This window comes from Octodon degus, unplaced genomic scaffold (assembly GCF_000260255.1).
Source record: "Octodon degus isolate 3935 unplaced genomic scaffold, OctDeg1.0 scaffold00059, whole genome shotgun sequence".
NCBI classification, from domain to species: domain Eukaryota; kingdom Metazoa; phylum Chordata; class Mammalia; order Rodentia; family Octodontidae; genus Octodon; species Octodon degus.
The window spans coordinates 2,666,509-2,677,706 of record NW_004524635.1 but is presented as its reverse complement, the minus strand read 5'-3'; the positions used below and the strand labels follow the sequence as shown (position 1 = coordinate 2,677,706).

At 40.9% G+C, this 11,198-nt stretch overlaps 1 pseudogene; it reads right to left on the bottom strand.

Moving 5' to 3' along the window:
* Window positions 1-1,576: 1,576 nt before the first annotated feature.
* LOC101577179 overlaps window positions 1,577-11,198 on the bottom strand; it is a 23,732-nt pseudogene continuing 14,110 nt past the window's right edge.

The following is an 11,198-nucleotide window of genomic DNA, read 5'->3' as shown; positions in this document are numbered from 1 at the left end:
CTTATTGCATATTACTTATATGCAAAATGGGTTTTATTTTGCTGTATTTGTACATGCATATAACATGATGATTTTTACTCTTCCTTACTCCTTTCTTTTTCACTCCTTCCTCTTCTATTAGTCTCCCCTTTGCTTTCCTAAGCATTAAGATTTTTTCATTGTTTTTGTGAAAACTTAACTTACTGAGTTTTTATTTCTATAACTTAAAAATTTGAGATCATTGCAATGTGGATCAGATCAAATAAGAAAACATGCATAAAAGTAGATTTAGGAAAAAAAGAAATCAAGAGTAACTTCTAGAGTTTTGATTTGAACAACGACAAAAGAAATCGCGTCATTATCACAATGGAGAAATCTGAGGGTTAAATCTAAGGTATGGGCATGTAGCCTCCATTGGTTGTTCCCAGCCCTCTTCTTGCCTTGTTACTTAGGATACTTACATGATCATGGCAGTAAGTTGCCCATATGACAAATCCTGGGTAGCTCGGATCCCACTTCTTCTTCTAGCAGTATCTGCACTGCTGAGTTTTTGCTTTAGAGCCATATGAAACATTTATTGAAATGCTTAATTAATCCCTTTCTAGGTGAACACAAATGTGTAATGCTGCTTTTCTTCCTAACAGAATAACAAAAGGAACATTTATCCCTTCATCGAGAGTTATGGTTAGTGTTTGGTTATCAAGATTGACCTCACCATAGAATTGAATTTAATTGTCTGGGTACATATTTAACTTTGATTTGCATGTGGCACTAGAAGGGATGCCAGGAGCAAGGCTACATGTCAATTTAAGACAAATTAGAGCAATAAAATATAACCTGCTGTTACAATGTTTGTGTTGGTGATTTAGGCTCCATTTCACATGTTTTATGTCAGTTTTATAGAGATGCACTCACCACCACCACCTCTGGGCACAAGTACAAAGTGCTGTGTACAAAAACAACAGATTGGCAAAGCTCAGGTTCCGTGCTAACCCTCAGCACCCCTTCTCAGGCACGAGCTTGCGTCAATAGATGAGTCTCCTTCTGTGAGCCCTGAAGGCCTGCATGCTTGGACTTTCAATGAACCAAATCAAGAGAAAAAGGCTTAATTCAGGGGCCTTGTAATAGTCAAATTTCTTGTGTCTAAAGTTATAGTTCTTTGGAAACTTGAGTGATCTTAATAGCCAATTTAAGGGCAGGCCAGACAACTCAGCATTAAAGCACCTGCTTAGGCAGGCTCAGGTACTGGGGTTCTATACCTGGTGTGCTGTGCTGGCCCCGCCTCCTGGGACACACTGAGAGGGCAACTAAGACTGGGCATGGTGGCATGTGCCTGTAATCCCAGTGCTTGGGAGGATCACTATGAGTCTGATCTGTGTAGTGAGACCCTGTAGACACTGTACTAAATGCATAAAAAAAAAGCCCAAACAATTTAAGTTGTGTGACAGGAAAATGAGTCAATTCATTATTATGTAGTAATGATAAACATAATGCTAAAATACTAAATGTAAGACATAATACCATGTAGGATGCTGTTCTATTTTACTTGTTTTCTTTTTAGACTTAATTCATTTTATTTTTCTTGTGTAAAAACTCTTTATGTTGTAGCTACTGCTGGAGCTTGAGTTCTCTGGACAGAGACTCTGATGTGGGTTTTCACAAGCTGGTCAGTTAATTCCTGATAGGGAGCCTTGGTGAACACAGTCTCTTTCCAGAGGTCAGGGGTTAGACAGCTGTAGGTCTTGGAGATGGCATCAAAGGTGGCCTTAGCAAAATTGCCCAAAGTAGCGGCACAGCCCCTAACAGAGGTGTAGTAGTCATCAATACCACCAATCAGCAGCAGCTTCTTGGGCACAGGGGCTGAGACAATGCCAGTGCCTCTGGGGGCAGGGATCAGACGCACCAACTCAGAGCCACAGAAGCCCATCACCTTGCAAGGATCAGTGTGGGGCTTGCCGATCTTATTTCACCGGTAGCCTCTTCTCATGGGGACAACGGAGAGCTTGGCCAGGATAATGGCCCCACGAATGGCAATGGCTACTTCCTTGGAACACCTTACAACCAGGTCAACATGACCTTTGTAGTCCCCAGTGGTGACAAATGCCTTGAACCTGGTCTGCTGGCCAGCATGAGTTTGCTTCTGCACAGGCATGATCTTCAGAACTTCATTCTTGAGGGATGTACCAAGGAAAAAGTCAATGACCTCGGACCCCTTGATGGGCAAGAAAAAAAGGTAAACTTCCTCTAGGGAGCTGATCTTCACATCTTTGACCAGTTGGCTCAGCTTGGTGATAGGAATCCACTCATTGTCCTCGTCCTTACCACCAGGAGCCCTGTGGCCTCAGTCCTGGCCCCGGACTCTGCCATGTCTGTGACCTCAAAGGCCACTGCCGAAGCCTCCGTGGAAACCGCCATGGCCTCCCATGCCTGGGTCCCTCAGGCCTCTGGCCCCTTCCACTGTACCAGGGTCATCTGCCCTTTGGTGTTTCCCAGAAAAATAGAAGCTATTTTACATATTCTTATGGTTTGTGTCTCGTTGTACCCCCAAAGCCTCATGCAGTCATGGGGTGGGGACTTCTAGAGTTTGAGATTAATTTATGATCCACTGGGGTTATGGGTCTTAGTACTGCTGGGATTATGGGTATGAATACTTCCCCCATCCTGGGGCAGAGAGTCTGAATGTAACTTAAGAGAGACATTATTGTAGCTATTGTTGCTTCTACTCCTCCATTTTGCTCTTGTTCTTTGCCACTGCCATGAAAGGTTGCTCTCTTTTGTGTGCCACTCTGCCCTGGAGCCAGCTGAGTATGGACTGAAACCTCCAGTAAGTGTGAGCTTAATAAACCTTTCCTTCCTTCATTTTGTGTATGGGATATTTGTCCCAGCAAATTACCAGAGAAGAGTACCTGAAACACATGTCACAAATGTTAACTCCATCTGATATTTCTGTCAAGTAGGTCATATTATCATAGTCATTTCATAGATGGGGAAACTAAGGCACAGAGAAATTGAGTGATTTGCAAGCTCTTGCAAGTGCATTGTTGCAGCATGGGTACCCTAGGAAATGGAGTCTGGCATAGAGATTTGTGCAGGGCAAGTGTATTTGGGAGTGTTTCTAAAATGCACACAGGAACAGTAGAGGGCAGAAGGAGAAGTTAGGGTGTCATGCAGTGTCAATGAAGTCTTCCATCAACCCCACGGGAAGTTCTGGAGTAGAGATAGCTCTGTACTATGTTCCAGAATTGAGACAAATAGATTTGCCTTGATATTATGCATGCTATCCTTGCACAAGGGTTGTGACCTTGAGCAGTGCAGATCTCTTCAGTAGAGGACAGTTGCAAGTGACGGTCAAGTGCTGACTGCAGCCTGCCAGTCACTCCCAACAACTGGGAAATGAATCTTCTTCAGTGCTGAAGGAACATCTGGGTGGCATCTTCCATATTATTTTTTAAAAAAATGTATTTGGTACAGGGTCTCACTACTAGCTCAAACTGATCTTGTTTTTGGCCTCCCCAGTGCTGGGTCTACAGGCAGGTCCCACCATGTCTTGTCCCTGTGGCTGGCTCAGCATGCACGGGGGGTGGTCTGGGTGGCATCTTAGAGAGTCCACTACATACATTTAGCTGGAATTGAAAGCTAAAATGTCTGTCCTCAGAATTCAAGTTGTGAACACTGGGCTGCACTGTAGTACATAAATATTAATAAGCTGAATTAATACATTTCAGTGAATGATTGGAAATATTTCTAGGAGATTGAATACAATGTCAGACTAAATTATTCTTATGCAGTATATTTTTCACTTAGATAACTGCTAAGAGAGCAAGCTCAACTATTACTTAAACATTAGTTCAGATTCTTTAGGATGGATGTGACAGTAATCAACTATGGGAGTCTTAAGCAATAATAAAGAAAGGTAATGGGGTGTCTCACAGAGGCAAAAAGACCTGGATGGCAGTCTTGGGAAGAACAGTCTTGCAAATTGGCCCCAGGCACCTAGCAGCAGCACTTGCATGCTGCTGTATCTCTGTCTTTCTCACACCACATGGGCTCAATATGTACAGCAGGAAATTTGAAATTGCACAACTAGAGACTATTCTCAAGCTTTTTATTTTAAGCCTAAAAGTCTTAGAGAAGGGACCCATTGCTTAAGCTTGCTGAAGAGGCAATTTCCAGGGCTAGCTGAGGTCATTTTGTGTTAAGATAGCAGTGCTGGATTTGATTAAGTGAATTGGGACAGAGGCAATACCTAAAGGGGTGCTGAGTAGATATTCTTAGTATGTGCTAGAAACTTTGTATGCATATGAAATAGAATTTTCTCTTGTTTGACCAGTTTGACAAAGTCAGGATGAAAACTGACCTCAAAACACTTGAGCAACTGCTGAATTTTATCTTTCTCAGCTTCTCTATCTCTGTGTAGTTTTATGGTAAAGGCTTTATGGATTCTTGTGTACTTAGGACATTTCCATGACGTTTTTAAAGTAAAGTCCTCCAGATCCCCCACTTAGAATTCTGGCTTTCCTGACTGCTGAAAGTGACTCTTCCTAGTCAAATCTGAATGAACATCCACATTACTGATACTGTTAAGTGCTTTGAAAATATTTCCTGCTTCCCACTCTCTGCTTGCCCTGACACCAAAATGTTGTTCCCGAGGCCGCATCATGGCTGGTGGAAGGGCAGCCCTCTTCCTTAAACCAGAGACTGACTTGTCTTGAGCTACTGTTACTATTTTTATTTTTTGGTTTCACTTCTAGTTTCAGCTGCTTTCCCAGCTACAGTGCATCTTTGCCTCTCCTACAGGCTTCTCTACCTACCCACCCCACCGATCTGTGCTCTGTTCTTCTTCTCTGTAAACCATTACCTTTCTGCAGCATCTGAGGGTCAGTTAGACTCCCAAGAATACTGTCTTTTTCACTCTTTGCTGTTCTGATTTTTACTATGCTAGAAACAGCTTTAAAAGAAGTGAACAATTTTCTCATTATCATGCAGTTATTAAGACATACAGCAAATGTTTGGTTCTAAATATATGTGAGTCTCAAACCTATTTTTTTTAACTACAAAAATAACATTCTCAAAACTTTTGGAAAATACCTACAGTGTTCTCTAAACTGTACATTCTTTATATATCTGCATACAGAGAAGAATGAGAAAATCAACAGAAACAGGAATAGTTACCACCTGGAATTTTCTCATTATGAATTTTTATTTGCCTCATAGAGTTACATCCTGGGCTTCCCCCCATTTTTTCCCCCAGCTAGAGAGGAGTTATGTGTGGATTGTTTCCCTGACATTTTTGTTTGGTCAAACTGGTATCTTGATCCTTTGTGGAAGTCCTGAAATTCTTCCTCATCTCCAAATTTGAATTGTGTGTTTTCTTAAGGAAACTGCAGAAATACAACACCCAAGAGAACTCCATGAACACATTCTCCAGGAACTTAGTGCTGATGTGTATCTCTGTGGATCTTAAGTGTTTTGTACATCTAAATTAGCTGTGTTTGAGGCTTAGAAAACATCTCTGCTCCAGTGTCTCTCAGGGTCCACTGAATCAAGGAGCATGGGATCAGCCCAGGCCACCTACATTTCAGAAAAGCTTTCTTTTCTTGGTGACCTTGAAAGGCACTACAATTTAGTGCCACTGGGATCTTTAACAGTGGGTTTTCCCCCCTAATGCCACCTGGCAAACTTGTGGCTCAAAGGTTGGTAAGTTGTGACTTTGGGATTGTCTTTGGTGAGGCATTAATTGGAAGCTACTATTCTTTGATGATCTTGGTCTTACTCTTCCCTCTGAGGTATTTGCATATATTAACAAATGCCAGAAATTTCCTTTGATTAAAAATGACTTCTTCTTTGTAAAGCACTTTTCCATAGTATTTGAGCTTTGAGACAAGTGTCCAAAGAAGAAACATAAATAGCTCTTGTATTTTGAGAAACCACTAATTATTTTTCTGGTCCTTCACAATGCATGCAGAAATTGGTGACTCCATTCTGGTAGTATGGCATAATTAATAGCAGATAAAGGCCCAGGAACAAAATAAAACATGCCAGCTTCCAGATTGTGTGCACATTCATGTTTTTAAAAAAAAGATATATGCTTATAAAGCATGAGAGGAGAACTTGACACATAAAAAATGTTGCATTTGAGAACCAGTGAAACCAACATATATGCATGCATTCTGTAATGAAAGAAGAGCAAGCCAATATAGAACCTTGCCATTTGGAGCAGAATTTGGGCTGATTTCAAGAGCACTGGGGAGATACCAAAGTGATTTAATGATGACATGTCAGGAAGGGTTGTGTTGGCTTCTCTAAAGAAAATATGTTAGGAAAAGACCTGAGTTGAAGGCAGAGGCTAGTTGGAAGGTTAATGCAGTGGCTTTGGCTAGAATGGTTAGAGTTGAGACTGAGTTAAGTCTTCAGTTAGAGAAACCTACTGTAAATAAGATCTGTAAAACTTATTAATTCATTGGATGGAGTGTAGAGGAGAAGTCACAAGCTGGCATAGTGATACATACCTATAAGCCCAGCACTTGGGACACTGAGGCAGGAGAATTGCTGCAAGTTCGCAGCCAGCCTGGGCTACCTAGTAAATACAAAGCCAAGCCTGAATTACATAGTGAGACCCTTTCAAAGCTCGCCTCAAAAAAACAAAAACAAAAAAAAAGGTAAGAGAAGAAAGGGTAGAATTTAAAATGATACATTAGTTTGTCACTTAGACACATAGAATGTTATTCCCTAATAATGCCATTCTGAGGAAAGCTAGCAAGAAGGTGAATAACTAGTCTGGGACACAGAGTTTGAGAAACTAGTGGGACATAAAGGTGAAGGTGAGAAGTTTGAGTAGGCAGTAGGATAAAGGAGCCTGGTGCTCTGGAGAGAAGCCTGGGGTGAAAACAGAAATTGGAGGTGATCAGTGCTAAGGAGGCTTGAATTTACCAGATGGATATTATGTGGTAGGAGAAGAGGGTCTAGGAGGGAATCTGCACCATTAACATTTAAGTGAAGGTAGAAGAGTGCATTCGGAGGTAATGTCATAAAAGAAAATCAGGAAAACATGTTAGGTAAAGGGAAGAGAATTTTTCAAGGCAGGATGAAATGACAGTAGTGCCATATGGGAGATGAATTCCTGTGATGGGCTGGATTTGGGGAGGCAGGATCTATATTGGATGGTATTTTGAGGAGTAACTGACAAGAGGAGTAAGAGGAAGTAGAAGAGAGGAGAAGAAGGAAGAGAAGGAAGATGAGAAGGAGGAAGAAGAGGTAAAGGAGAAAGAGGAGGGGAAAAAGTGAATGAAAGGAAACTTGAATGGGCTGTTGGCTCTCAGGATCAGTGGCAGAAATGGGACATCCCCCCCCCCCATCCTGATAGTCCTAAAGGGGAAGGGCCTGACTGGTGGCTCCCATGTCTGTCCCCTAATCCAAGCACTGCTGTTACCAGATAAGCAGCTGAAAATTTGTGCCTATGGCAAAAATTAGAGAAGCAGCAGGGCCCATAGGTGACATCCCTACCAAAATCTATCCACAGTGGGCCATGATCAACACTACAGTTCCTCCTGGAGACACCATGAAAGTCATAGCAGCTGGGGCTGGTAGCAAAAGCCTGTAACACCAGCACTCTGGGAAGCGGAGACAGAAAGAAAGTTAAGCTTGATCTCAGCCTGGGCAACATGGAAGCTTAGTGAGACCCTGTCTCAAAATAGAAAGTAAATAGATTTTCTATGGAATGAGGGCCTATGTTTAATCCCCAGTGTAGGGCAGGGGAGAAATCACAGGAGCCACAGTTTTAGCCCTTCTGTTTTCATGGAAGCATGGAAACTGTGAAGACTCTGCTCTAATAATCTAAGGCTGTGCTAGACACCTATGAATGCTTCAGAAGATATTGACCTTTATTCAATAAGTTTGAAAAATGGACCAATTTGAGACAGCTTTGCCATATGGCCTCCCAACAATGCCACCCATTCAGATGCTTTTGTCCCACTGATATTATTCTAAAGCTCCTGCACAGAGTCAGTCTATGAAATGCAAGGTTGTTCTTGCACAGGCCCATTCCTCTACACACTGAGCAGGTCTGGCTCATACTTCTCAGGTCAGTAGAGGAGGCCCCACCCTATGCTACAGCTTAGGTCCTCCTGCTTTGCCTCTGCGATCCATTGCTCTGCTCCAATTTTTCTCTCAAGGGGTAACCATAAGAGCTATAATATCAAGAGCTGTAAGGCTAAGAGCCAAGAGGTGCTGGCACTTACATCTCAGAGGTGCAGCCCTAAGGGCTGGGAGCCACTAAGACTCAAAGCTCATAGCCACTAACTTTAAAGGAGTAGCACTTAGCTAATTTGGGGAATTTCCATCCAAATGGAGCAAGAGAACCTGATTTATAACAGGTCTGCGTCTTCATCTTAGCAAAGAATGGAAGAAATGATGATCTTAAACTTCTAGTCATTTTAAAACTTTGTGATTTGATGTTGTAAAGTCACACATAAGCAGGCATGAAATTGCAGGGCCCTTAATGTACCTATTTTGATAGAACATAAATTTTATCATCTCTTCTCCAAGATTCATAATCTTATGTAAATTAGAGGTTGTCAAATTTTGTGGTAAAGCTGAAGGTCTTACAATTTTCATGCTGAATTTTTCATGATGTTTCTTGCATGCATAATATTAAACATCAGTGTAATTCTCTCACATTTCTTTTATGGAATCACAAAATTTCATGAGTGGAAAAATCATATGAGATATGCTTTGAATCTTTTTTGACTTTCCTGAAGTATATTCATATGGACCTATAAAATTATTTTGGAGCATGGTCCTGGCAGAAGTCTGTGGTCTATGCATGAAACCATTTGAGTTAACTCCACTGTATCCATAGTTTCAGTCTGTAATTACTTAGCTAGTAGGTTCAATGCTTTTCCAAATGAAAAAATTTTCTCCAAATGGTACATTACTAGCTGGAAATAATTAATTACTTTTGCTTTCTTCAGGTAATCAGAAGTCATTGCATTTTGAAAGATGTTTGGGTGATACTTCATTTTAGCATCATGCTTTTGTTTGTTATACAAAAACACGGAGCACATATGACCACGAAATAGACATTTCTGTGTGGCCTCTGTCTTCTGGGTTTCCTAGTGAATCTAAGAACTGACTGGTATAACCACAGAATATATGTGCAGTGGTTTTAGGGGGAGCAATGAAATATTAATGAATAAATCTTTTTGTTTCTGGATAGAACCAGTGTATACAAATGAGAGAATATGTAATGATCACATAAAAGTAATTGAACAGTAGAGTGTTATCACTCCAATTATTGAGTAGGAAGACTTAGATATTGTCATCCAGCAATTATTTTCATTAAGCAAATGTTGAAAGCTTGTTAATATTAAAATCTGATCTGCTCAACTTCACAAAGCCCCTGTAGGTTTTCATTGAAAAGGCAGAAGAACAGAAGAATACAGAGTAGATTTTTTAATCATCATTTATAATAAGAGGCTCCCTGAAGTCCTTTCTTAACTTGAAAGGAAGCAGCAAAGGTGATGGGAAGAATTGTTCAGCTGGTGAGTGTGCATTGGGAGATTTGACCAAGCTCTTGGGACACAGATCTGAGGGCAGGGACCACCCTGGGAATCTCCACTCATCACTAGCTGCTGCGACATTGTTTTAATAAAACTGAGCATTTGACTCATGAAATGAGACTTTTTCTTGGCTCATCATCTATAAAAGTGGGGTCAAAAAGAAGACACAATATTTCAAGCTCATTTTTACCCAGAAGATTTTCCAGTTTTGGAGAAGATTTTTAATTTGTACTTACTGTATAATGGGCTCATGAGATAGTGAAATTGGAAATTGAGTATGTGTAATAGACTCAAAAATTGAATTTGTGGAAAAGTCTATAAGTAGACTCTGAATTACAATTCTTTGGGAAAAAGAATCCAGAGATGATGTTGATTTGTGTTCCTAAAAAATCTGTAGTCAGAATTTACCTGGACTTTTCCTTAATGTAACTCAGATTCTGTTATCTGTAGGGAACTTGTGTAAGAAAATGACTTGGGAGATACCTTGAAGTTAACTGAATTGGAGTTATCAGCACCTTGTACAAGCCAGGCCGGTGTGCAGGTGTGTGGGGCCACCAGCATGGTGTACAGACAGGAAGGGGATGAGAGGCTGAGTCAGGAGGGTGGAGGACTGGTGGCAGTGTTGTTTGGGGCAAAGAGTTCCTATGTATGGCTTTATGTCACCCCCTGTCCCTTTCACTGTAGTGGTGGTTTAGTAAAAGCACCATGGCCCTTGAGTCTACACATTTTGTGATTTCCAACAAACACTGCAGGCTTGTAAGGTTCCTCTCACCATCTAAATCCCCAGGAGACACAGCAACTTCCATATTTAGTAATAAACACCCATGGCTTGTGTGGGATTAAATGGCTCAGAGTGCAGAAGAAGAGAGGACAGAAACATGTGGCTTAGGAAAAGATAGGCACAGCAGGGAGAATGAAATTAGCTAGAATGAAAAATGGAAACACTGAGATAGAAAACGCAGTTTTCTTTCCATCAATTTTCCCTGGGACTGACCCTGACACATTTACCCAAAAGGTAAAAGGCACGTGGCCCTAAATAGGGAATTCAAAGACTCTGCCAGACACGCGGTTTTCTAAGGGGTTGCCAGTGGGAATGCTGCTTTGTGCTATTTGCCCTGGATTAGCAATCACTACAGGGCTTTGTGAAAATCTGCTTAAGTGCATTTAGTGAACTCAGATGGAGAAAATGTGTTTCATTTTGTTCTGGAGACGAACTTAGATTCTCTCTGCCTGACAGTGTCATATGCTTGCCATTAGTTACTCCAGTAAATATTTTATACTGCGGCCAAGAAACAAAATATGTTGTAAACTGGTAAACTTTAAAAAATTGTGATAGCCTGTTGATAGTGTGTTCCTATTAGAGAAGAACAGAGCCCTTCATCACTAAAGATGAAAAATTCATATTTAAAATATCAGTGGCTATTTAACAAAGACAGAATTGCTAATAATGCCAACAAAGATTCTTGAAAAAATACTTTTCAGGTCAACTAAGCAAAATTGAACCTGAACTAGAAAAAATTGCAGTGTTTTTGATGTTGGACTAGCTTGGAGAAGCTGTTGAAAACTGATTATTTCTTCTTCTTCTTCTTCTTCTTCTTCTTCTTCTTCTTCTTCTTCTTCTTCTTCTTCTTCTTCTTCTTCTTCTTCTTCTTCCTCCTCCTC